Source organism: Pinus tabuliformis, chromosome 2_1 (assembly GCF_031772625.1).
Source record: "Pinus tabuliformis cultivar Carrire ecotype Pingquan chromosome 2_1, CPIR1, whole genome shotgun sequence".
Taxonomy (NCBI): Eukaryota; Viridiplantae; Streptophyta; class Pinopsida; order Pinales; family Pinaceae; genus Pinus; species Pinus tabuliformis.
Window position 1 is genome coordinate 378854711 of NC_142299.1, and position 24774 is coordinate 378879484.

The 24774-nt window shown below is 42.5% G+C and overlaps 1 pseudogene; it reads right to left on the reverse strand.

Moving 5' to 3' along the window:
• Positions 1 to 259: 259 nt before the first annotated feature.
• LOC149200434 (MAP3K epsilon protein kinase 1-like) overlaps positions 260 to 24774 on the reverse strand; it is a 110666-nt pseudogene continuing 86151 nt past the window's right edge.

Here is a 24774-nt window from a genome sequence, read left to right on the forward strand (position 1 = left end):
TCGAATTCTCCTCTAAATATGGAAACCTCATGACTCTGTGGATTAGTCTATCAGCGATGGTTATTGGCTCCTCTAGCCACAGACACCCATCATGTACCAAGCACAACAACTACTTGATTACCAACAAGGTAATGAGTGTGTGATTTTAGTGCGGCACCCATAGTAGGTTGAGTAGGTTTGCCTTATCCACTCCTTTGAGCCACTTCCGTGGTTCCAACGCGGTCACCCCAATGGTATTATGGAGGACGCGGTGCATCAGCTAGTTTGTCGCCAAGTGAGGGAATCGCTCGGTATCAGCTAAGTCCCAGTCCTCCAATTTCAACATTGGAATCTGTGCCAAGCGCGATCCTTCAAAAACAATCTTATCCAACAGCAGAGGTGTGTACAAGGTGACCTTGCTCTTGTCAATGTCCTTAGGCACCTTGGCCTTGCCTCTATGTGGAGGGACGTACTCAGGTAATTTAGTAATGGGGTAAGATCCCTCAACTTCAACATCCTCCATGTCGATCCCAAGATCCTCATCGTCCATTGGGATATCCCCAATTTCTTCCTCCTGCAGTTCCAGGTTAATGGTTTTTCCCTTTTCCTAAGTGGTGGGCTTATCCTTTGGCAGGTTTCTCCTAGGTGATGCGCGCACCGGTGGTGTCGCGACCTGCTTTCCTTTCTTTCCTTTCACACCTTCCTAGGTCTGGGTAGGCCTTGGTCTAGGCAACCATGGTGACTTGGGTATCTCTGCAACCTTCGGAGAAGTTCCCTCTGCTTCCATAACAACCTCTGGCACAACCCCTTTAGCTGTCACTACTTCCCCAATATCTATGATTTCTGCTAGTGTCAACATGATGCTATCCAACAATTCTTGGGTCTCCTTTGGTAATTGCTCAAATGCCAAACTCGCTATCAGAGCTTCAAAGAATTCCTGGTTCAAACATGTCTAAGAGCTCAAAAACTTAATGCTCCAAATGCCAAGTTTTCTTCATTGGGTAGCCACATGTAATATATAGACCATTTTGAATTCAAATCAGACTGTTCCCCCAAAAATCGGTTCATCAATGCTAGATTGGCGGCAGATTTTCAAGGATCTCACCCATAAATTTCGTCTTAAATGCTACCCCCTGCTTCATTTGGCTGTTTTCCCATTGTTAAATCATGAACAGTGACGTTAACAGTCACTTTTCAGCTGACCTATGTGGTTTTATCCTCAGTAGTGTAGCCTTCGATGCGCTCGTGTGGTTTTTGTGACATCTCCTGATTCCGTGTAGTTCCTTCATCACACAGTTCCCTGATCTGGGCAGTGTAGTTTATAGTCCCGCACCTCCTTTCAATTGCCTGGAGCACTAAGACTGTGCTTCCTTCATATAGTTACCTAGCAGGATCTTTAGTGTATGGCTTCAATCGACTACCATTCACTTTCCTAGGAAGGGCTCCCCATTTAACTAAACCAACTAAACTGCTCCACCATCAGTAATCTCTTTAATGGCATAGGGCCTCAACTAGTGCATCCTAAATTTTCCTAGAAATTTATCAAACTTGTTATCATATAGCAAAACTAAATCATTTACATGGAATATGCGCAGTTTAATGTGCGGATCATGTCACGCCTTTTCACGCTCCTTTTGAACTTGTTGATGAAATCCAACTAGAAATTGGTCCTCTTCATGCTATGCTAGCTGCACGAGCCTTTTTTCCAAGGCTCTGTGGTCCGCAATTCCTGTGAATGCCGCTATGAACAGACTAGGTACAATGTATTCCATTAGCATCACAACTTCTATGCCATACACAAGTCTAAAAGGCATTTTCCGAGTCAACTTCTTGCAAGTCATTCTATAGGCCCATAGCACCGCTAGTACGCGCATATCCCAGTCACTTCTCTGAGCATTTCAGACCTTTTTCAGTGTGTTCTCTAGTATTTTATTGAATTCTTCCACCATCCCATTGGCCTGTGGGTGATAAGGCATGCTCTTATGATGATACACCTGAAATTCTTCCGTCAATGCGCTGATTGTTTCATTAAGGAAGTGCATACTGTGATCGCTCATCAAGATCTTGGAACAACCAAATCTCATCAATACATATTTCAAAAGAGACTTTTCTTCTATCATGCTGGTACAGTCCTTCACAGGCTGCGCCTATGCCCATCTGGTCAAGTAACCTGTCGCAGTGATGATGTACTGCGCACCTGTTCCCCGGAGGTTGAATTCATCCAACAAAGTCAATCGCCCATTTCTCAAATGGTTGTAATGTCACTTGTGGTGTCAACGATAGTTCATCCCTTCGTGATGGTATGCCAGTCCTCTGACATGCGTCACAGGCATTACAATATGCTTTTGTGTCCTTATGCAGAGTTGGCCACCACAATCCAACACATAGAACCTTCCACGCTGTCGCTTTTCTCTCATAATGTCCTCCTGTAGCTCCTCCATGAGCCTCCATGAGGATGCTTCTCTACTCAAAGTCAAGGACGTAGAGTTGCAATATTTCATCAAACCCCATTTTTTACAAATGTCCTGCAATGATGGAAAAGTCTATTGCTCGCACTACTAAATCCTTCTTCTGATGGCTTTTGTACCCTTCTGGAGCAGTCCCTATTGTCAGGAATTGTATGATATCCTCAAATTGACTATTGGCGACGCATACCACAAAGTGTTGCATGTTAGGTAGTCCTTCCTCCAAATTAGTGGGCTCCTCTCCCATTTCGATGCACGATAGATGATCTGGTCCCACATTCAATTGTGCAAGCTTCACAATAACTTCAAAATCATACTCCTCAAATAATAACAACCACCTGTAGATCTCCCCCCCCAACACAGGCTTATTAGCCAGGTATTTTAACACAGAATTATCCGTATACATCTTAAAATGTCCACCCAGAAATTGTGCCTAAACTTTTGGAGCACGTATACCATGGCTAGTCCTTTGTGCTCTGTAGTGGAATAGTTCTTCTCAGCCTTGGAAAAATTCCTGCTCACAAATGCTATAGGATGGTCCAATTCCCCCTCACCTGCCTATGTCAGCATGACCCCCAATGCGATACATGAGGCGTCTACATGCACATGAAATTCCTTCTTCTAGTCCGGAAAGAATAGGATCGACGTGGTGACCATTTTCTCTTTCAGCACATGCAAGCTCTTCTCACATTCATCACTCCAACAGAACGTAACATCATTTTTCAACAACTTCTCTATGGGTGCGGTGATCTGGGCATAGCTCTTGATGAAATTCCTATAGTATCTAGTATACCCCAGGGTTGCACGTAGCTGTTTCACATTCCTTGGCACCTCCAAGTTGATTATCATAGTGATCTTAGCGAGGTCTACCATCAATCCTTGTCTACACACCACATGCCCTAGCATGATCCCAAAAGGGACACAAAACAAACACTTCTTCAGATTGAGTGTGATCTAGTACCTTCAACACGTATCTAACATTAAGCACAGACTTGCCACATGATGCTTGATCAATCCAAACATTGTCCAATCATCAAAGTACACTTCCAGGAACTTATGAATGAAGTCTTTGAATGTCGCAATGACTACGCGCGAAAAGATGGCTGGCGCATTCTTCAGCCCAAAAGGCATTACAGTATACTGAAAACATCCCCATTCCGTCACAAAGGTTGTCTTGCTTCTATCTTTGGGCGTAATTTTGATCTGATGATACCCAGAGAACCCATCAGTGTGTTGGGTTGTGTTATATTCTTTCCACATAGTTAACAGGGGGTTTCAGGGGTACTCGTAACCCCACTTTATGGGGTTCAGGGCAGTGCCCCAGAAAATTTTGGTTTTGGACCCTATGTTAGGTTGGGCGGACCCACCTATGGTTTTGTGCATGATTTTTGCACATGTTTTTGGATGCGATGGTTTTCGGTCCATGGTATTGGATGCTTTGGCATGTATAAATATGTATTGTAACATTGAAAGGAACATAATGAAAAATCAAGCTGGTAGTCCCGGTTTTGGGATCTAGGGGAAAATCTCTGTGTATATGTGTTTTATGTGTTCTGCTCTCGCATTATTTATTTTCTGTGTTTTAGAATTCGTATGCAGAATTCATATGCAGGTAATTTCTGTACGGGGTTAAAACCTACATTTGGTATCAGAGCAGTTTTGGCTTCAAGGGGATGCCTTTGTTGCTGAGGGGTTTCGCTCGGGCCTGTGGTAGACCCTATTTAGTGCGGGATCTGCGAGATCGATTCTGGAGGTGAAAGAAGATGGGGAGTAGTGGAAAGATAGAGATCGGGAAATTTAATGGTCAGAGTTTTGAGTTGTGGAAACTCAAGATGGAGAATCTGTTGGTGGATAAAGATCAATGGATCGCGGTAGATCCGGGTACTAAAACAACAAGAGTGTCCAATGAAGAATGGAAGAAGTTGGATTGGAAGGCAAAGAGCACAATATGATTGTGTGTCTCAGATTCAATATTGTTGAATGTATCTGGAGAAGCTATGGTGAAGACTTTGTGGGACAAGTTAGGGACTTTGTACCAATCTAAGTCTTTGGTGAATAAACTGTTCCTATGGGAAAAGCTATATAACCTAAGGAAGAAAGATGGAGACTTAGTGACAGAGCATCTGAACACATTTAATACTGTGGTAAGTCAGTTAGCACCTATTGATATTAAAATTTTAGATGAAGATAGGTGCATCCATTTTTTTTGTTCTCTACCAGATTCATGGGATAGTTTGGTTATTGCAATAGGTAGCAATGCAACTGCCTTGCAATTTGATGAAATAGTCTCAGCCTTGTTGATGGAGGAGATGAGACAGAAAAATATGGAGAGCCAAAATGGTGATGCCTTGTCTATACGAGGACGGTCCCAGAACATAAACAAAAATAAGTCATCGAGTGGGAGATCTAAATCTAGAGGGAGATCTAAATCTGCAGGAAAACCTTTAAAGGTGGTGTGCTAGAAATGCGAAAAGGAAGGCCACTTCAAAAGGGACTGTAAATATAAAGCTCCTGAAAAAGGAAAGGGATCTGATGAGGCTCCTTCTGCAGAGGCGAAAACCACCTCAGATGAAGGTGGGGATGTGTACTTGGCTTCTTCAAGTACACATGTAGATCATGAGGCGTGGTCGATTGACTCAGATGCATCCTTTCACTTCACTTCCCATAGAGAGTGGTTATGTGAGTATGAGAAATATGATGGTGGTGATGTCTTCTTGGGGGATGACAGGAAAGCTAGAATCATTGGTCGTGGAAAAGTAAATTTGAAGCTGCAAGGTGGAAGGGTTAGAACACTTCCGGGTGTTTTGCATATTCCTGCATTAGCCAGAAATCTGATTTCTATTAGTAAGCTGGATGATGCAGGTGTAAAAACAGTGTTCAAGAAGGATACTTGCAAGATGGTTCGGGAAGCACTGGTATTGATGCAGGGAGTTCGGATTGGAACTCTATACAAGCTGCAAGGTAGCACTGTTGTTGATGGGTGCAACAGTTCCATGGTTCCTGAAAGTGGAGCAGAAAATCTAGTGGTCTCTGGAGAAAATACCATGTTGTGGCATCAAAGGCTTGGACATATTGGAGAGAAGGGCCTGTTAATACCCAGGTTGTTCCCTTTGACTCCCAAGGGAATACGGTCGGGGTAACCACTAACCAAGCTTTGGATTACAGTTTCTAGCCGAACTGTAATCAGAGAGGGCTCTCTCTTTAAGATTTGTTTATGTTTTATGAAGATTTTAGGCTAGTTATGAGTTTAGCTTTTGTTTAAGGATTTGGTTGTGAACTGTTGATTGAGAAGGGCATGAAATGTTTGAGGAACTTTAGTCCATTGGGCATATGGAGTCAGAAATTGGGTAGATCCTAATGTCTGTGATGGAGAAGGACTTACTGCAGAGCTAGATAGCCATTCATGATACAAATTTTGATTTATAAATGAAACAGAGTGAATGAAAACTTATACATAGTGTGACTGTAAGTTAAGAAAGGCCATTTCCATTCAGTAGCATCTAAGAATTACTGCACAGAAACTTTCAAAGATTTATAGTAATTTGGAGCATTTAAGAATTCCAATTTAACAAATAAACCTGAAGAAAACATTTATAACAAGGAAAGATTGAATTCAGGGTGTCTCCATGGACAAATCCTGAGTCATTCTTTTTCTTTCTTGTTGAGATTAGACCACATATATGAGAAATGAAATACAGAAAAATAAAACACAGACAGAGATAGAAGAACTTATTGTATGAAGCTATAACACTAGAATTCTGCAGCATTCAATGGTTCAAACACAGTATACATCAGAAAAGACAATCTCTGAAATTCCGAAAGCTCCTTTGTATTATCTCTCCAAAAATACAGCCGAGTTCTCTTTCTGAACAAGTAACAACAACCCCTGCAAGCTTATGCGAGGGGGAATATATACAATCGGTTCTTACAAATATCTGAACCGCTGAGTCATCTGATAATTAAATACGCTCACCAACTTTACAAAATAGCAGATAAAGAAGTTATTACTGCTGTAAATACAAAATGAATGCTCTTTATTTCTGTCAGAAATCTTTTTGACCTTTGGAGGCCACTGAGTCGGTTTGAGTGTTCTGCATAAATGCTGAATGATGTGTCTTTATCCTCTGTCATGCTGTAGCTTTCTCGGCCTTGTCATTTGCAGCTGTCAGTATTGCTTTGGTGGCCGAATCTTTCTGCTGAGTTGGCTCAGTCCATCTTTCTTCAGTCATGCTGGATGCATCAAATTTTCCTGTACATGATGACTTATGTTTTTTTAATGAAAAAACTTGATGAGATGCTCTAGTTTCACAGGATCAATTGTATCATTTTGGTCCACCATTCCTGTGTGGGCAATTGATGCCTCAAAATTGCATCTAAGGTCTCATCTGCCTCTGTATATTTGTAGAAGTTTGGAGGCACTTCAAACAAATGCTTGATCTCATTCATAATAAAAAATAAATTCTCTACTCTGTTGTAGAGACTTTGCCCAGATGCTGGCCCTGTTTCTTCTGAAGTACTTGCTCCTTGAGTGATCTGATTGGTAGCAAATGTGTTGACCCTTTTAGCATAGTTCTCATGTGAAAGTAATTTCCCTGCACTGTTCAGTAAGCCAGGGAGACCTCTGCTTTGTAATGTTGCAAACTTGTCCATAAATCTATTTACTTCTGTCTGCATGTCCTGGCTTCTCCTTTCCAGTGTTTGTACCAGGCTTCTCAATGTGAGGACCCTCTTTATCAGCTGGATGGTTTCAGTTCTGTTGGAGATCCCTATTGCTGCCAGCTGTGGACCTGTACGGTTATTTAGCACGTTAATCATTCTGTTGGCTATCTCAGGCATATTGCCTAGAGATGCCCTTGATCTTTGCACTTCCTTGTGTGCTTTTCCTATGAGCTCCATTTGCTCATGAATAGTCTCAATAAACTGCCACTGATCTGTGATAGATTGGCCAATGTTGGCCCATAAAACTGTTTTGAGCTCAGCTATCACTTTGTCAAGGGTGAGCTCCTTCTCCATCTCCTTTATCTTCTCTTTAAGGGCTTTTATTTCCCTTCCCTTTTCTGCTACATTTTACTTTGACTTATCATATTTTTCATTGAGCTTAGCCAGATTCTCCCTGGCTTCATTTAGCTCTGCCATTTGGGCCTCTAAGGCCTGAATTTCATTCTTCAGCTTTTGCATATCAAGGCTTGGAGCCTGGTCTGTTGTTGGTGTTGGTGCTGATGTAGATGGTGTTGCCTGAGCTGTAGGAGGAGCACTAGTTTGAGGGGGTTCCTCAAGGTTGATTATTTGTGGAGGGGACTGTGATGTTTGGCCTCCTTCCTTCTGTTGCAGGGCTGCCTGTAGTGCTGCCTCTGATTCTCCCAATTTCTCTTGTGTCTGGATCAGCTGTTTGTATAATGATACCAGCATAGCTGCTGCATCTTGGTCATGTCTCAGTTGGGCAACCTCTTCTGTCTGAGGATGAAGAGTTGCTGGGATCTTGATCATTTTTCTTAGTGCTGCCATGTCTGCATCTCTTAATTTCAACAGTGCTTGTACAGCCTTGATGTCCTTGGGATCATGCCCAAGCTCTATGATGATATCCTCCAATGCTTTGATTCGGTTGTCTTTTGCCTGGGAGGATGCTCTCTCCAACTCAAGTTGGGCAGCTGTATTATTTAGGCTATTTTCCAGCCTAAGATTTACCAAAGTTTTGTCTGCCAGAGTGGCATACACCATCTCACCCGTTTGCTTGTGCAATTCAATCTGGTCCATCGGGTGGATGTCTTTTGCAAGGACCTCAAGGTTGGTCCTTAGGTAGTCTGCAGCTGACTGTGGCTGCAGCATGGTTGGCGTGAAATGACTCATTACCATTTTTCCCTCATGTACATCGTATGCAGACATCAACCTTTGTTGGTTAGTAGGAGCCATTTTCAACAAGTGATTGTAGAGCTGTATCTTGAGTGGCTCATTCCTCCTTTTGATATCAATAAATTGCTGTTTGATGCCTGCTTCAGCTCACCTTTGGTGGCTTGAGGAGCTGACTTCTCCTCCAACTGTCCTTTCATGTTCCTGGTGAAAGGAACTTGCAGATGCTTCCATGCTTGGTGGGCCCATGCCCAAAGATTGCCCAATGGGCATTTCTTCTTTAGAAAGGGGATTTAGCCTCAGTCTTTTCTCCCCTTGACTTATAGATGTGGTGAGGGGAGTCTCCTACTCTCTATCCCTCTTCTTTCCCTTTTCTTCTTGTTGTGGAGTTTGTAGCACTGAGGCCTCCACTGTCTTTTCCTGCCTGAGGGGCACATCCTCTTGAGCCTGTTGCTCAGTGGATATAGGGGCTTCAGGTGTTTGTTCTTGCTGCTGTATTGGCTGCCCCTCTTTTTGCTGTTCTTTTTGCTGCTGTACTTCTTCATGAGGTGGCTGTTCTGGCTCCATCTCTTTCTCTTTGCCTTTGCTAGAAGCCTGATCAGTAGCTTTGGCTGCTTGCTGATGTGCTGCAGAAGATGAGGCAGCTGCTCCCACTTGAGTGCCTGGAAGAGAAAATACCTGTGAACAAAGCTCTAAGTCAGCCAACTTTTGGAGATTTTTTACTGCTCTTTGACCTAGTTCTTCTTGTGTGGCAGCCTCCTCTAAGGTGCCTTCCCTCCACTTTAGTTGATTTGCATATTTTTCTATGTGAGGCAAACTTAAGTGGTCATAACTGGCCAGCCTATATCTGATCCTTCTTAAACTTATGAAATGATTGGGGTCATATGGTTTCCAAAGGAAGCTGGTCTGTAAGCCAAGGGCTTCTAGCATGCTATCTACCTCTTGCCAACCTTCCTCCCTTTTATTGTAAATGAAGTGGCCTAATTGGTTTCTGACTTTGAGCTGTGATTTCTTGCCTTTGCCTGAAAAATGGAGTACATCAACATTCCCAAATTTCCTGAAGTATTCGAGGGCAAACAATCTCATAGGCACATATTTGGGTAATCTGTATGGGGGCAACTCACACCCATATATTCTGATAACTGTGTGGTTTTGGTAATAGTACCAATCCCCAATGCTGTATACCTTAGACAACTGAAGAATCCTCTGCATCTCATCAGTTAGTCTTGGAGGAGGTGAGCTCAGAAGCAGAGACATGGCTGGGTGGATGAAAAGGTCTATAAACTCACAATAAGTGTATGGAGAACAAGATCTGCAGTGGAAAGCAGAGGACCAATAAACCACTGACCTTGGATTGCCTTGTGCATCCACTCTTTTCACAACAAAAGGAAATTTCTCATGTTGATAATATAAGATTAAGTGGTAGATATAGGAGGTGTATCTGAACACCCTTTCTCTTGCCAAGTTCATCAATTGCTCATGTATTTTATCGGATATGTAAGTGGCATAGTCATAACAGATTGGGGACTTGCCAGGGGAAAACATGAGCATCATCACCAGCACAGTTTCATCAACAAACTCTATTGAATTATAGCCCAATATGGGACTAATCATGTCTACAAGGTCTCTGCCCAATTGGTTGAGGTATACATGAGAAATGGGAGGGTACTTCACGGTGTCAGAGTCAATGTACAATTGATTCAACTTGGTGACCTGAGCATCTGTCAGTTTAGCTCCTTGCTTTATCAGATCTATCAGTGATAAAGGAACTAATTTCTTATCAGTATTGAAGTGTAGCATCTCTCTGATGGCTTCAGGGGTGACATAAAAAACAACTGAGCCTGAAGGGTCAAGCACAGCCCTCTGAGTGGGGTCATAGCAGTCAGCACATCGGTGGATTAGGTCAGGAAACTGGTTGACCTGAGGGAGCTTGAAGATAGGGAGGAAAGAGTCCCAAATGCCCAATACATCCATTCCACTCTCATGCTTGATCTTCAATTCATTTAGCAAGTGTATGTGGTACTTGCTATGCATTAGCATTTCCTCTGATATTTGATAATCTAGATCTGCTAATGCTTTCCACTCCAACTCTCTCTGAGGGGCATTCAATGGAGCAATATTCAGAGCCACAGGTGCTACTGGTGCATCCATGGTTAAGTAGTACTATAATTTGTATTAGAACTGGTTACAGTGGGCAGAACAATACAAAGGGGTATTTTTGCAGCAGTGAGGCAAATTGCCAAGGAAAATGGAGTAAACTGTGGTAAGAATAGTTTGAATGCTCCAATGAGAGTTAATTGAGCGAATGCAGGGACCAGTAGCACTGTTTTCGTGGTGAATTAGTGCAGCTCAGGTTTTAAGTCCACGATTGCGCGGACTGACTGTAGATTTTGTGAGAATTTGGCTAAACGAAGCTCTGCAGGTGAATTTCGACTCAACCCTTGGAAATGAAGGCTGGCTACCGGGGATTTGCTGGTAAATGTAGGCTTCCTTACTCTTTTTAACTTAGTTTCGGACAATTATGGACACAACCAAGCGGGAAGGGAATGATTCGGATAAATACCTGGTGTAATGCCGGAAAATGGTCACAAATGCAGGTGGGCTTGAAGGTGCCAACAGTCCTCGGGTTGATTTCTGCAGGTTGGCGATGAACGGTCGTAATTTGCATGCAGAGGTGAGCAACAGTCTATTTAGCAAAAGTGATAAAAAACACGAATTTTGGCTAAAATATGGACTTTTCGGGTTATTGGCGCTTTTTTTTGGATGACGTCAGCATGACATCATCAGGTGGGGTCAAGGTCGGGTGATGTCAGCATGACGTCATTGGCTGACGTGGCAGCCTGTGAGTGGTCCACGGGGACTACATAGGTGGAGGACATGTCAGAGCGATGGCGGGCGGGGGTGCTGACGCGGTGGTCAGGTGGCATGACGCTGGCATGACCGGTCAGCGGAAAACCGGAAGTGGTAAGCGGTATGATATCGCACCGCTCTTTATACGGAAGCGGGATTGTCAGAGGGCAGCCCGATACAATTTGGGGGTGACGCGTGGCAGAGGCCTGACGTCACCCTTTGACAAATTTCGGAAGCTAACCGCAGTACATCGGGGCCGCTCCGAAATTGATAAGGGCCGTCGGATGGGAAAGCCCAGATCCGACGGCTGGCGGGAGGCAGAGGTGGCCGGATGATACGGTCAGGCGGGGCCAATAAAATATTATTATTCTCTGAAATGTGTGCCCGACGGAACTTTATAAAAAGTGGGTTTTTATGGTTTTTTGCAGTGTTACGTGTTAAATGGGTTTATACACAGATTTATTTACAAGGCGCGTTTAGGTTATTAATCCAAGCAAATCCCGGATTAATCCCACAATTAATTTTCCAGCGCTCTTAGGGTCGCGCTATAATGTTTTAGCACTTAAAAACATTGAAACTGTACATAGAGCTATAATGCTCGGGGAAGGGGATATATAGGTATTTTGGGTTTTTTGTGAAATTTACATAGTAATAAGGGGAATAGGGGGTATAGGGAGTTACATAGTAAGAAGTTAGGGGTTAATATGAGTGGAAGAGGTGGAATGAGAAGGGGCTACACTAAGTTTTATATAGAATCAACTTAGTTTAGGAAGTAGATCAAAATGAAAAGATTTTTAGACAAGAAATGTGGCTTTTAAAGGAATAAGAACCAACACAAGACCTTGACTTCTTTCATGAACACAACTGGTGTAGGGATGTTAGCAATGAATGTGAAGGGGGGAAATTAGGAAGTTAGACATGCTCCATTGAGTTGCTGCAAAATGATAGAGGAAAGGACCTTCTCTATCCAGTGATGCTTCCTTTATGTTTAGACCAGCAAAATTCAGTTGAAAGGAATGACATTTCTGTAGCCCCATCTACCTACGCATCTACTTGCCTAGCATTTTTTGTTTCTTCATGGAGGGTGCACTTGGACTTGCAGACCCTCATGTGCCTTTTCTTTTCCTTTGGCTTTTTCTTTTGACTTTCTATCTAGAACTACCCTTATTGCTTCCAAGGCCCCAGATTAAGCAATTGGGAACCTTAATTCTCTACCTAACTATTGGTCTGCCAAGATTAGACAGTTTGGACAGACTTCTTTCTCTATTCTACAACAGCAAATTGAAACATGGCATGATCCAGATTAGGCTGTTGGACCATCCATCAAAATTGAGTCAACATCAAGCTTATGTACACACCTTGTCTTCTCTTGGAAATATGGGATCTTTGCATCACCAAAGCAGAGCATATTTGGAACTCCCATTTGCCAATCATGAAATATGAAACCTATTGGTATAGGTATCTAACAGGGCCTTCGAATACTCCATGGTAAAGGTATGGTAGAAGGTATGAGTAATAGCTCTCTGGATTTTGATTTCTGTGAAAATTGTGTATACGGGAAGCAGAATCGGGTGAGTTTCCCTTATGGTGGTAAGAGGGTGAAACATATATTAGAGCTTGTGCATAGTGATGTGTTTGGACCTGTGAAGGTTCCATCACTGGGTAAGTCTGTGTACTATGTATCATTTATAGATGATGTCTCAAGGAATACATGGATATATTTCCTTAAGAAGAAATCTAAAGTCTTTGATAGGTTTAAAGAATTTAAGGCTCTAGTGGAAAACCAGACAGAGAAGATGATAAAGGTGCTAAGGACAGATAATGGTGGAGAGTTTTGCAATAAGGAATTTGAAGAATTCTACAAGAAGTGTGGTATAGCACAGTAGAAGACTAATCCATATACACCTTAGAAAAATGGAGTTGCAGAAAGAATGAACAAGACTTTGATGGAAAGGGCAAGAAGCATGCTCAGTGGTCCCGGGTTAGGACAGGAATTCTGAGTAGAGGTCGTGGATACTGCATGTTACCTGGTCAATAGGTCACCTTCATCAGCGTTGGAGGATAAGACTCCACAAGAGGTATGGACTGGTAAGAAACCCTCTCTTTCACATCTGAGGGTATTTGGGTGTGATGCATATGTACATGTTCCAAAGGAGAAAAGAACAAAAGTTGGATAGTAAATCTGAAAAGTGCATCTTTATTGGGTATAAGGATGGTTTAAAGGGTTATAAGCTTTGGAACCCAGTAACAAGGAAGGTTATGTGCAGCCAAGATGTGGTTTTGAGAGAGTTGAAAGATGTTATTAAACATGAAGTCCAACCAAAGGAACCTGAGAAGATAGAGTTTGAACTAAAGGAGGAAGAATCAGAGTCTACAACAGAGGAGGAATCACAAGATGAAGAGCCACAAACTCTGGCTGTGAGAAGATCAGTTTGAGAAAGAAGGCAGCCATAAAGGTATAGTCCATCTGCTTTCTGTTCAAATTTTACTTTGTCTGTTATTGATGATGATCCTAGAACTGTGAAGGAAGTATTGGATTCAGAGGATGGAAAACTCTGGAAAGAGGCCATGGTTGATGAAATGGCATCTTTGCACAAAAATGAGGCTTGGGATCTGGTGGAGTTGTCGGCTGGAAGGAAACCCATTGGTAGCAAATGGGTGTTCAAGAAGAAGACAAATGCAGAAGGAAATGTGGAGAAATACAAAGCTCGGTTGGTAGCAAAAGGTTATTCCCAGGTGCCGGGAATTCATTTTGGTGATATTTTTTCTCCTATTGCCAAGGTAACTTCTATTAGATTACTTTTATCTGTTGCTGCTGCTCTTGATTTTGAGGTAGAACAGATGGATGTGAAGATAACATTTCTTCACGGGGATCTAGAAGAGGAGATTTACATGAAGCAACCTGAAGGCTTTGCAGTGAAGGGTAAGCAAGAAATGGTATGCAAGTTAAATAAGTCTCTGTATGGGTTACAACAGTCACCAAGGATGTGGTATAAGAAATTTGATACATTTATATGGGGACTTGGCTTCACCAGAAGCAAAGCGGATCACTGTGTGTATTTTAAATTAATTGGCGACCGTGTTATTTATCTGGTCTTGTATGTGGATGATATGTTTCTGGTTGGAAATGACAAAGAAATTATCCAAAATTTGAAGACCCAATTGTCCTCCAAATTCGACATGAAAGATCTTGGTGCTGCAAACTATATTTTGGGCATGGAAATTAAAAGAGATTGGGTAAAGAGGAAGCTTTGGTTAAGCTAGAGGAAGTATGTCGAGACAATATTGTAGAGGTTTAATATGCAAGATAGTAAACCAGTGAAGGTTCCTATTCCTGTAGGTGTGAGCTTATTTGCTGAACAGTGTCCCAAGATAGAAGAATAGGAATATGACATGTCTTGTGTTCCATATGCAAGTGCAGTTGGTAGCCTGATGTATGCAATGGTCTGTACTAGACCAGACATTGCACATGCAGTGGGAGTATTGAGCAGGTTTATGTCAAAACCAGGGAAGGAGCATTGGACAGCAGTGAAGTAGGTTTTTAGGTATTTGCGTGGCACTAGTGATTATGGTCTGTGCTAACAAGGAAGACCAAGATTGGATAGAGTTTTGGATATTCGTGGATTTTTTGATGCAGACTGGGTTGGAGATTTGGATCAGAGAAGATCTACAAGTGGGTATGTGTTTAACCTATTTGGAGGTGCAGTCAGTTCGATGAGTAAGAAACAATTTGTAGTGGCATTATCAACTACAGAGGCAGAAGACATGGCAGCCACTCATGTAAGCAAGCAAGAATTTTGGTTGTAGAGATTGTGTTCAAGTACGGGGTTAGTACAGGAAGCTATAAGGATAGACTGTGACAGCCAAAGTGAAATTTTCTTGGCAAAGAACCCCGCATATCATTCAAAGACAAAGAACATTGATGTTCAGTATCACTTTGTGAGGGATATGATAGAAGACAAAAAGGTGTTGATGGTAAAGGTGGACACTTTGAAGAATACTGCGAACACATTGACAAAATCTGTGAGCTCTGAGAAGTTCTCTTGGTGTAGAGAGACAATGGGTGTTTCAGGGCTGGAAAAATGACTAAGCTCTCTTGTGGCCCCCTATGGAAAGAAAACAACAAGTGAGATAATGTTTGGTTGTGTTATATTCTTTCCACATAGTTAATAGGGGGTTTGAAGGGTACCCGTAACCCCACTTTATGGGGTCTAGGGTAGCACCTTGGAAAATTTTGGTTTTGGACCTTATGTTAGGTTGGGTGGACCCACCTGTGGTTTTGTGCATGATTTTCGCACATGTTTTTGGACGCGATGGTTTTCGGTCCATGGTTTTGGACATGATGGTTTTCGGTCCATGGTATTGGATGCTTCAGCATGTATAAATATGTATTGTAACATTGAAAGGAACATAATGAAAAATCAGGCTGGTAGTCCTGGTTTTGGGATCCAGGGGAAAATCTCTGTGTATATGTGTTTTATGTGTTCTACTCTCGCATTATTTATTTTCTGTGTTTTAGAATTCATATGCAGAATTCGTATATAGGTAATTTCTGTACGAGGTTAAAACCTACACAGTGAAGGAGTATGCTTCTTGTTTGCCTGCATTATCCAGGACTTCATTAGTGAACGAGGTCGGGAAGGGGTCATGACCACAAGCATCATTCAACTTCCAAAGATCCACGCATATCCTTATTTCTTCTTTTTGTTTCTTTTCCTGAACCACTACCGAGATTACCCAATCAGACTCTTCTACTGGTTCAATAATTCCTGCCGCGAGCATCTTATCCAGCTCAGCGCGAACCCTTTCCTTATACTTAGGATTAAGGCGGTAAGGTATTTGTTTTATAGGCTTCGCGTCTGGTTTCAAGGTGATCTTCATGACACCTAGGTCTCTTATTATCCATTTTATATCAGAGAACTTTGTGGGGAACAAATCCTAATATTCGCTGAGGAGCTCAACGACCTTGTCTCTTGTCGCATCATCCCAATAGTCCCCAATTTTTGCAAATTTTGGTTCCATATCTGTGCCAATGTTGGCTTGCTTGGTTTTCAATGGCATGGTTATGTCAAGATCCTCTATCTACGGACCTTCAACCTCGCGGTGACCTTCATTTTTTGTAATATTAACTTTTCGAGGATCCTCGTCTTCTTCTTCAATGGTCATGTTATATCATTCTAGTGCATGACTCAACTGGGTAGTCCAATCAGGTTGGATCAAGTCCAAAGGATCTTGTGGTATCCTAAAGATCATTGCTTTAACCTCTTATAGCGCCTTGTCAATACAGTCAAACGCATCCTCAAAACTGAACATCATTAAAATCCCTGGCGCAGGATGTCCCATTCCTTCGTGCCATGGCGGAGCTCGGTTTCCAAGTACCAATTCTTTGGTATGTCGCCCAGGGTATGACAAAAAGGATGCACCCATTTAGGTTGGGGCTTTGCGCCATAATCCTTATTCCACTTAGCTAGGTGATTGCACGGGTCATCTCATCCGTCATACTTATCTATCATCCACATTTTTGGCTACCCAAAACGTATTCTCATCATCCTCCTATACTATCGCCAATCACTAAAACTATCCTTGTGTGTACCCCACCATCTTGTAGGGATAGCACACAGTACCCAGTCTAAGGCCTGGAAGCGATGTTTCTCTGGTACTTCTCTTTCAAATACATCCAAAAAGAAATCAACATCAGTTAGCCCGTCATAATGAGGTAGATTCCTGACTTTGGATGACACATAGCGCAGTGATTTGGTCATCATATTACAACGTAGCGTCGAGACTTCATGCAACTGGTTCTCCCAATTCTCCAATTATTCATCCGAATATGACGTGCAGAAGCTTTCGTGATCCCATGCAATGCATCCATCCACTGCCAGATTCACCCAATCCTGGTTTCGCGCCATTATCTTGTAAATATGGTCCAGATCTTCATCAATTTCATAATCTTGGACTGGTTCTATATAACACAGTCCCTCCGTGGGATCGAGTGGCACCACTACACGAAGCGACTTGTTTTCAAATATCATCTTCCACTTCTTCAGGTTGATTACCCCATTCATTTCAGTGGCCCAATCGATTCCAAGGATCGAAGGGTAGGGATTGCTATCATCCACAATATTTATTACCTCAAAATCCGCCAGTGTGCTTGCGCCCTTGATGTCAACTGTGACCCCTTGCAGCCTCCCCATTGGGATAATTTTCTATTGGTTCGCCATTATTAACTGTATCAGAGACCACTAGAGCACAGGTCTCCCCATTCTTTCCCAGGTCTGTTTTGGAAAAACATTCGTGTTAGACCCCAAATCCAGGATAACTTGGTCCATCTCGTATTCCCCTATCTGCGCAGTGAGTCTCATCTCCCACCCGGTCCTTGCCTTGTGCTTGCCAAGCTTCCTGACCACACGCAGTTCACTAGTAGCGCCATCCTTACCAGTGCACTGATTGATCAGTTCCTGCAGGCCCTTCACAGCCTTACTGTCATGGAGCAGCTTCATGCAGGTCTCCAAGAACGTAGTAATCATGGATGGGTCCATTTCTTCAACTAGTTTCTCTTGAATTCTGGAGGTAGAGGCCTCAGCGAAGATTTTCTTTTCTTACATAAATGTTTCTTTTGCATGCTCCAGATCAAACTTAGTCTCCTTTTCTGGTGCTTTGTGGATCTATTCACCTTCTGCAGGTTGCTTCCTTTTATCCTCCCCAATCGCAGTTCCACTCTGCAACATAATGTTTACCTTAGGGTCTTCCTCATGAGGCTCAAACCTCATCATCTAGAGGTTCTGCGTCAGCCGTAGAGCCTAGGCCCCATTTTCGTGAATCTTAGCCAAAAATATTGGGCAATCCTCAGTCGCATGGTCAAACTGAGTACAACAGCGTCATGACAATCGTGTCGGATTTGTACAGTCCCTTGCGTAGTGTCCTGGGCCTCCATAATTGTAACAAATTAGCTATCCTCGACCTCTTCCAGGCCCTCCTCCACCTTGGTCTCGGCTGCGTACCTGATATTCACCTCGCATTCCCCCAACACCTTGGTATGGAGGTCGCGTTTCTGTCTGCATTCTGTATGCGAGTGTCCTATCCATCATCAATTCGTAACTTCGACAATTACACTCGTCATGGCCTACTAATTGACAAAAATTGCAGAATAGTTGTTGTGGTGTTTGTACAAATTTCTGTAGAAAATGGCAATTATTAGTTGTGTGTTTCCCTGCTACCTGACATATAGCACACCATAGTGTAGGCCCTGCACTTAGCCCTGCTGCGGCCTCCGGTCGTAGAGGCATTGGTCCTCCTCCTGCAACATAGTTCGTGAACACTAGGCAGTGATCCTTGCCATGCCCCATGACGCTTTCATTTTATGCACCAAACCTCTTCGCACACCTCTGGCTGAGCAGTTATGTCCTACTTTAGACTTTGCATTTCGAGACAAAGGTTTTGCAACTATGCATGAATCTACTAAACCCCTAGATTCGGATCTTGCATCGGTGTTTCGTGCAGTCTCATTGCAATCTCCAAGGCTTTTGCCTGAGTCATAATCTTCTGTTGTGATAGTGCAACCCTTAGGTGAGGCAAGAACAAAGCCATAAACCACTTGCAGTGCTGCCCATCTGTCAAATTCATATTGGCTTAGTGGATTTTACACCAAGATCTGATCTAACTCCCAAGGGGTCTCACTTGGTTTCATTGTGATTTCCTTGAATCCCACAATCGACTGTGCTTCAGACTTAGGCCTACTGAATTCTTTATTCAGTGTGGTCTAGATCTCTGCCAGCGTAGCTTCTTGGTTATCATTAGAGTACTTGATGTACTAGGTTAGCGCGCGATCCTGAAAAGCACTAACCAACGTTGCCTTCTTCATGTGATCATTCGCGACACCCTGAGCTTCCCATACAGCCTTTATGATGAACCAAAATTGGTCTAGGTCCTCATTCCCTACGCCCTTGAATACAGGTAGTTTTACGGAGTTCACCATATTGAATAGTGGAGGTGGTGATGGTGTGGGTGATGGGGTGAGCGGTGGAGGCAAGGATGGAGGTGGTGTGGATGGATGTGATGAGGGTGGAGGCAGTGTAGGTATTCGCGGGAACCCTTGTCTTATCAATTGACTAGCACTCAGGGGAGAAATTTGTGGTGTCCCTTCGTCATCACTTAAAGGGAGTCTGATCAGTGGGCTATACTTAGGACCTTTTCTTCCTCCGTCCCTGAAAGGTTTTCCACTTCGCATAGCTCCAAACATCAAGGTAACTACATAACCTGTTGTTCACAAAAGAGAATCTTAATCCAAGTATTCAGTGATTTTAAATATTTACCTCATGGTCCTTTGAAGAAGCGGTGCTCTACTTCGCTGTAACTGATAGAGGTATCGCTCATGAACTTTGTCACAAATCCTCCTATGATGCAGTCGAGCCAATGGTTGACAGTGCGTGCAATCTTATCTTCAGAAGCTTCTAACCTCCTTACTAGCTCTAGTGTCCAAACAATCAGCTTGTCAAGCCTCCACCTTCCTTGACCATCTGCCAACTTCACGATCCACTCATATAACTCAACCGGGAAGGAACATAAGAATATTTCATGTATTTCTGTGTACAGGTATCTGTCCAACCACTGTTCTTTCATCAATCGTGGATTCTTGTTTTCTTGCACCGCGAATTCGTGGATCTTTCTATCAAACTAGGTTTCAATTTCTTTCTTAGTTGGATTCCAATGATACGACATCACACATCTCTTATGCAGATCTCGGTCCCGACAACGGAACCATTTGTTGGCTTGATGGGCCCTGACCGAGGTTCAACATTAGTCAGCTAAGCAAATCCCTACACTACTGGCCCTTTCGGCATCAGCTCGCGGAGCGCAGACCAAAGTCTCATCCGAAGCAGTATGGGGGGATGCAGGAACCAAGTTTTCACACACTGAGATGGTCGTGATGTCGGTCTATAATTCCTAATCCTACCTTTGTACAGATCAATAATCCTTTAGGGCTTATCTATGTTCCTTCTCTTCCGTCCTTTAGTACCTTCGCGAAGGTAGTTGACTAATCTTCACGCAGCCCTAACCCGAGGTCAAGGCACTCATGCACCTCTGCATCACTGTATAAGTTCTGAAGTTATCTTAAGTGTTACCTAATCTACCATGCATTTATAGTTACCTTCGCATAATCCTTTACTCTTGCTTGCGTTCAATTAACATATATAATCAAATACATTCGCGCATCAAATAAGAATTATAATGTAAATTCAGATCGTAACATAATATAATAAGATGCATTAAACAGGGACAAAATACACAGTGATTACATAATAATTCTCTTTATTGATATCTCAATTTCAGTACAGACTCTATCCGCCTTGCGCACATAGCTACAAGGGTCCACACACTCAATTGCAAACTTCCATCCTAGGCCTCTGCGTAATCAGCTGCAGAGCCTCTACCGACACTAAGACTCGAGAATAATTAGAACTTCTTACCCAAAATCCTTCTTTCCATTTTCTACTCTCTCTTATACTCTTCTAAGACTCCCTTTTTATACAATCCCATGGTCCACGGACCATGGGTAGATATTTACAGCCGACATCATACTTAAAAAAAAAAGGGTAGACACTCTTTGACCTCTTCACACTCCGCGACCAAAAAATGTGGAGACTTTACATCTTTATTACAAAATTTGGACCTTCTGCCCCAAAACATGGGATTTTAGACCCAAAACTACCTCTTGGGGGCACCAGTTCCCAACATAGTGCATCTTGAAGGTGAAAATTTGGAACATTCTTACCTTCTAGGAGTGTCTGATATGTGTTGCTGAATTTTTTATTGCACTTGTAAAGATGTGGCCACCCTAAAGTCTCGTGCCCATAGGAGTTGAGCACAGTGCTCAACACCATGAATGGTGGTAAGCTAAGGCAGTTTGCAACATTATTGGTGATAAGCTTCTTGTACTTAATGTTCAAATGGAACTGTTGCAAGTATGTGGACCATTTCTGATGGTGATCGTTCTGCAACTTCCCTTGCATCTTTATAAACTACAGGGGTCGATGGTCTGTGTGGATGACCTTTTCCTTCCCCAGAATGTAATGCTTCCATTGATGGTAGGCTTTCATAATGGAATACATTTCTTTGTCATATGTGGGGTACTTTCAGACTATGTCTAAAATTGTCTCACTGTGGTAAGCCACTAGATGCCCCTGCTGAGAAAGAACAACACCAATAGTATAGTCGGAGGCATCTATATCAATCTCTAATGGGTACTGTAGGTGTGGTATTGTGAGCATTGGTGCAGAGCAGAGGCAATCCAAAAAAGCTATAGAGCTCTGTTATATTGGTTAGGGCCAGCCAATTCTGAATGACTTATATCATGGTTAGGTCCACATGCACACCCTGCTCATCAATGATGTAACCCATATATTGAACCTCGATCATGCCAAACATGCATTTCTCCAAATTGGCACACAACTTGTGTTGTTGCAGGGTTTAAAGGACCTGTCAAATATGGTGGAGGTGCTCTTTCAAACTTTGGTTGAATATCATGATGTCATCTAAATACACCACCAAAAATGCATTGGTGAAGGGTTGCAGGATGTCATCCATTATCTCGTGAAGGTTGTAGGGGCTTTCGTCAACCCAAAAGGCATGATCAACCATTTGAAAAGGCCCTCCTTGGATTTGAAGGTAGTCTTTCACACATCAGAGGGTTCGATAAGAACATGGTGATAACTGGACTTGAAATCAATCTTTTTGAAATATTTGTCCCCCTTGAGCTGGTCTAGAAGGTTATCAATCTGTGGGATTTGGTACCTATTCCATACAGTGATCTTGTTCAATGCTCGATAGTCAATACAAAATCTCCAGGTCCCATCCTTCTTCTGTACCCATACAATCAGGCTCCCATAGGGTGATGAGCTTGGCCTAATGTGCCCTTTCCAAAATAGCTCCTAAATATGCCTCTTGATCTCATCATTCTCAAGAAAATAGCGTTGATAGATCGATCCATTGGGTAGCGGTGCGCCCATGGTTATATCGATGGAGTGCTTGACCTCACAATGTAGAGGCATCCTCGTAGGTGAGGAGAAAATGTCCATATACTCCTCCATGAGATTTTCATCTGCTCCTGCTGTGCGAAGTAGCCCTATATGGAAGACGTGGCCAAAATATTCTTCTTTCCCTAAGGGTGAATCACGAGGAAGGCAAATTTCTTGGTCTGTGAAATGATATTACTGCATTTCTTTGCAATGATCAAAGAGATGGCGGTAGTTGGGGCTAACTTCAGTATCTTGTACAATTTATTTCCTAAAGTAATAATCATAGAGTGAGGTCTAGACTCATATACAACATTATGCTCCCACATGTATGGCTATCCTAATAATGCATCATAAACTTCAAGAGGAGAAACCTCATTTGTGAAGGGCTTGATGTTGTAGGGAAGGTGACACTACTGGCTGATGCGAAGATCTCATCCTTAGTGAAGCCACCAAATGGTGTACAATTGTGAATGCACTATAGTCAGTAGGCCAAGCTACTTTTCAACCTCTATTGAAATGAGGTTCTTTTGGCTCCTGGTGTGGAAAATGAATTGCAACAAAGAACCCTTCACCCACATCTGTTAGTGGAAGAGGCATTCCCCCTCCTATGGATCTTCAAGCTCATTCTTCTGGATCTTGGTGATGGCCATGGTGGAACTGGGCTCTGCATTAATGATCTGCTTCCATTTTTCATTCCCCTTGTCAGGTTCTGACTTAGAGTCGAAACATGTGTCTAATTCAGAAGCCTTCAGCTTGACCACTAGTGACTACTTGGCCTGACACTCACTTGCGTTGGTAGTGGAGCTCTTATGGAACTCACACCACTTTCCCTTTTCCTTCTTTATCTTTGTGGTTTTTTTTTTGCTTGCAACTTCAGCAGGTTGTCCTAGGTTGCCCTGCCTTGGTTTTGTCCTTTTCTCTACGGTTTGGGGGTGCCTTTCCCTTACTTCGGATTCAAAGATCCAAAGTCTCACTTCTTTTGTTTAAACTTTTGCTCAATCTTGACAACATATCGGTACACTGTGCCGATCAAGGAGATTTCCAAGAACTCCATCTCGTCTTGGATGTACTTGTGTAGACAGCCACGATACTTGAGTACCAAATCTCGCTTAGAATCCTTGATACCCAACTTTGTGCGAAGGGTATGAAAAACATTGGTGAACTTCAACACGTCTTGGTCTCTTCCATGTCGCAACGTGGTCGACTTTATTGATTTATCCTCATAGCTATCGATAGGGTAGTACTACCCCTTGATGGCATCCTAGAATGAATTCTAAGTGGGTGCAACTGAAAATAGTGAGGGTGTACTTTCATCCTTCTTATCACAGTAGGTTTCCCGCTAGTCCTTGATGTGGAGGGTGGATTTGAGAAGTGAAAAAGTAATCTTTTACCAGCTGGAAAAATCATGAACAAAAAAATATCCTTCTATCATATTTGACCATTTATCTACGACGTCTGCATTTATCTAACCTTCAAAAATGGGGGTGTCAAAGTTAACTTATACCTTAAAGGGTGTGGCACTTCCAGAGTAGCTGTTGGAAGGAGATGCGTCACCTATGGGTAGCCGTTCAAGGATCTGGTAAAATGTTTCCATCATCTCATTCCTCTGTCACTCGAGGGCTTCTTCGAGAAATATTGTGAAAGGATCTCCTACTCCCTTGTCTTTATTCTCTTCCTCCATAGGAGGCCATCAGGATTTGCAAAGTTGGTCTTGCAAAGGTTCGACCAGTTCGAGCCATAACTCCTTATATCTCGACCTCGCTGGGGACATGCAAAGAAAAATAGATAAAGAGAAAACCACTCTGATACCACTGATCCAAAATTAAATAGGAACACAAGAAATTATAGACATAACCATAAATAAATAGATGCAGCAGAAATACCACTTCATTCCATTAATATCAAATACTGAAATATGCTTAGAAACAAAATGGAAATAAACTAGCTCAGACGATGGTAGCTTATCTATGAGAAGATATGTGGCAGCTACATGCATATGAACTCTTTTACAATGAGGCTTAAAGGCCTATTTATTATTGATAAACAATGGAAAATGATAAATGTCTAAAAACCAAACCCTAGGAGATGAAGCACCAAAACTATGGGCCTCGTTTGGGTAAATTGGTACATCGACTTCCCAGGGTCATAACTTTAACATACAATCTCCATTTGATGTGCAAAATATCTCATTAGAAATGTCTATATGAGGAATACAAATTTCAAATGCAAAAATAAATAAAAATTCATGTTTTCCTAGTTTTCCCAAAAAACTTCGTTTAGGGCCTCAAAACAGCGTTGAACGATCATGACCTGAAAAACTACCAAAAATAGTAAACTGTGCTACAATTAAGGAAACTAAAAAACTAAAAGAGACAATTGTGGGGGTCAAATTGGAATAGGTGGGTGGCTACCAATATCCACCTGAATCAGTCCCCCCCCTTAGGAAGAAATGGTCCTAATGTCATTGAGTGCCTCCATGATATCGGAAAAATTCTACTGAACTTGGTCCCTGGTGAGCCACTTGCCTTATTGTAGGAGTTGGCCAACTTTGACAACCCGATAAAATTGGATCTTCTGCTGGCGAGTGTTTTTTATCTATGTGTCCATCATCCAATCAG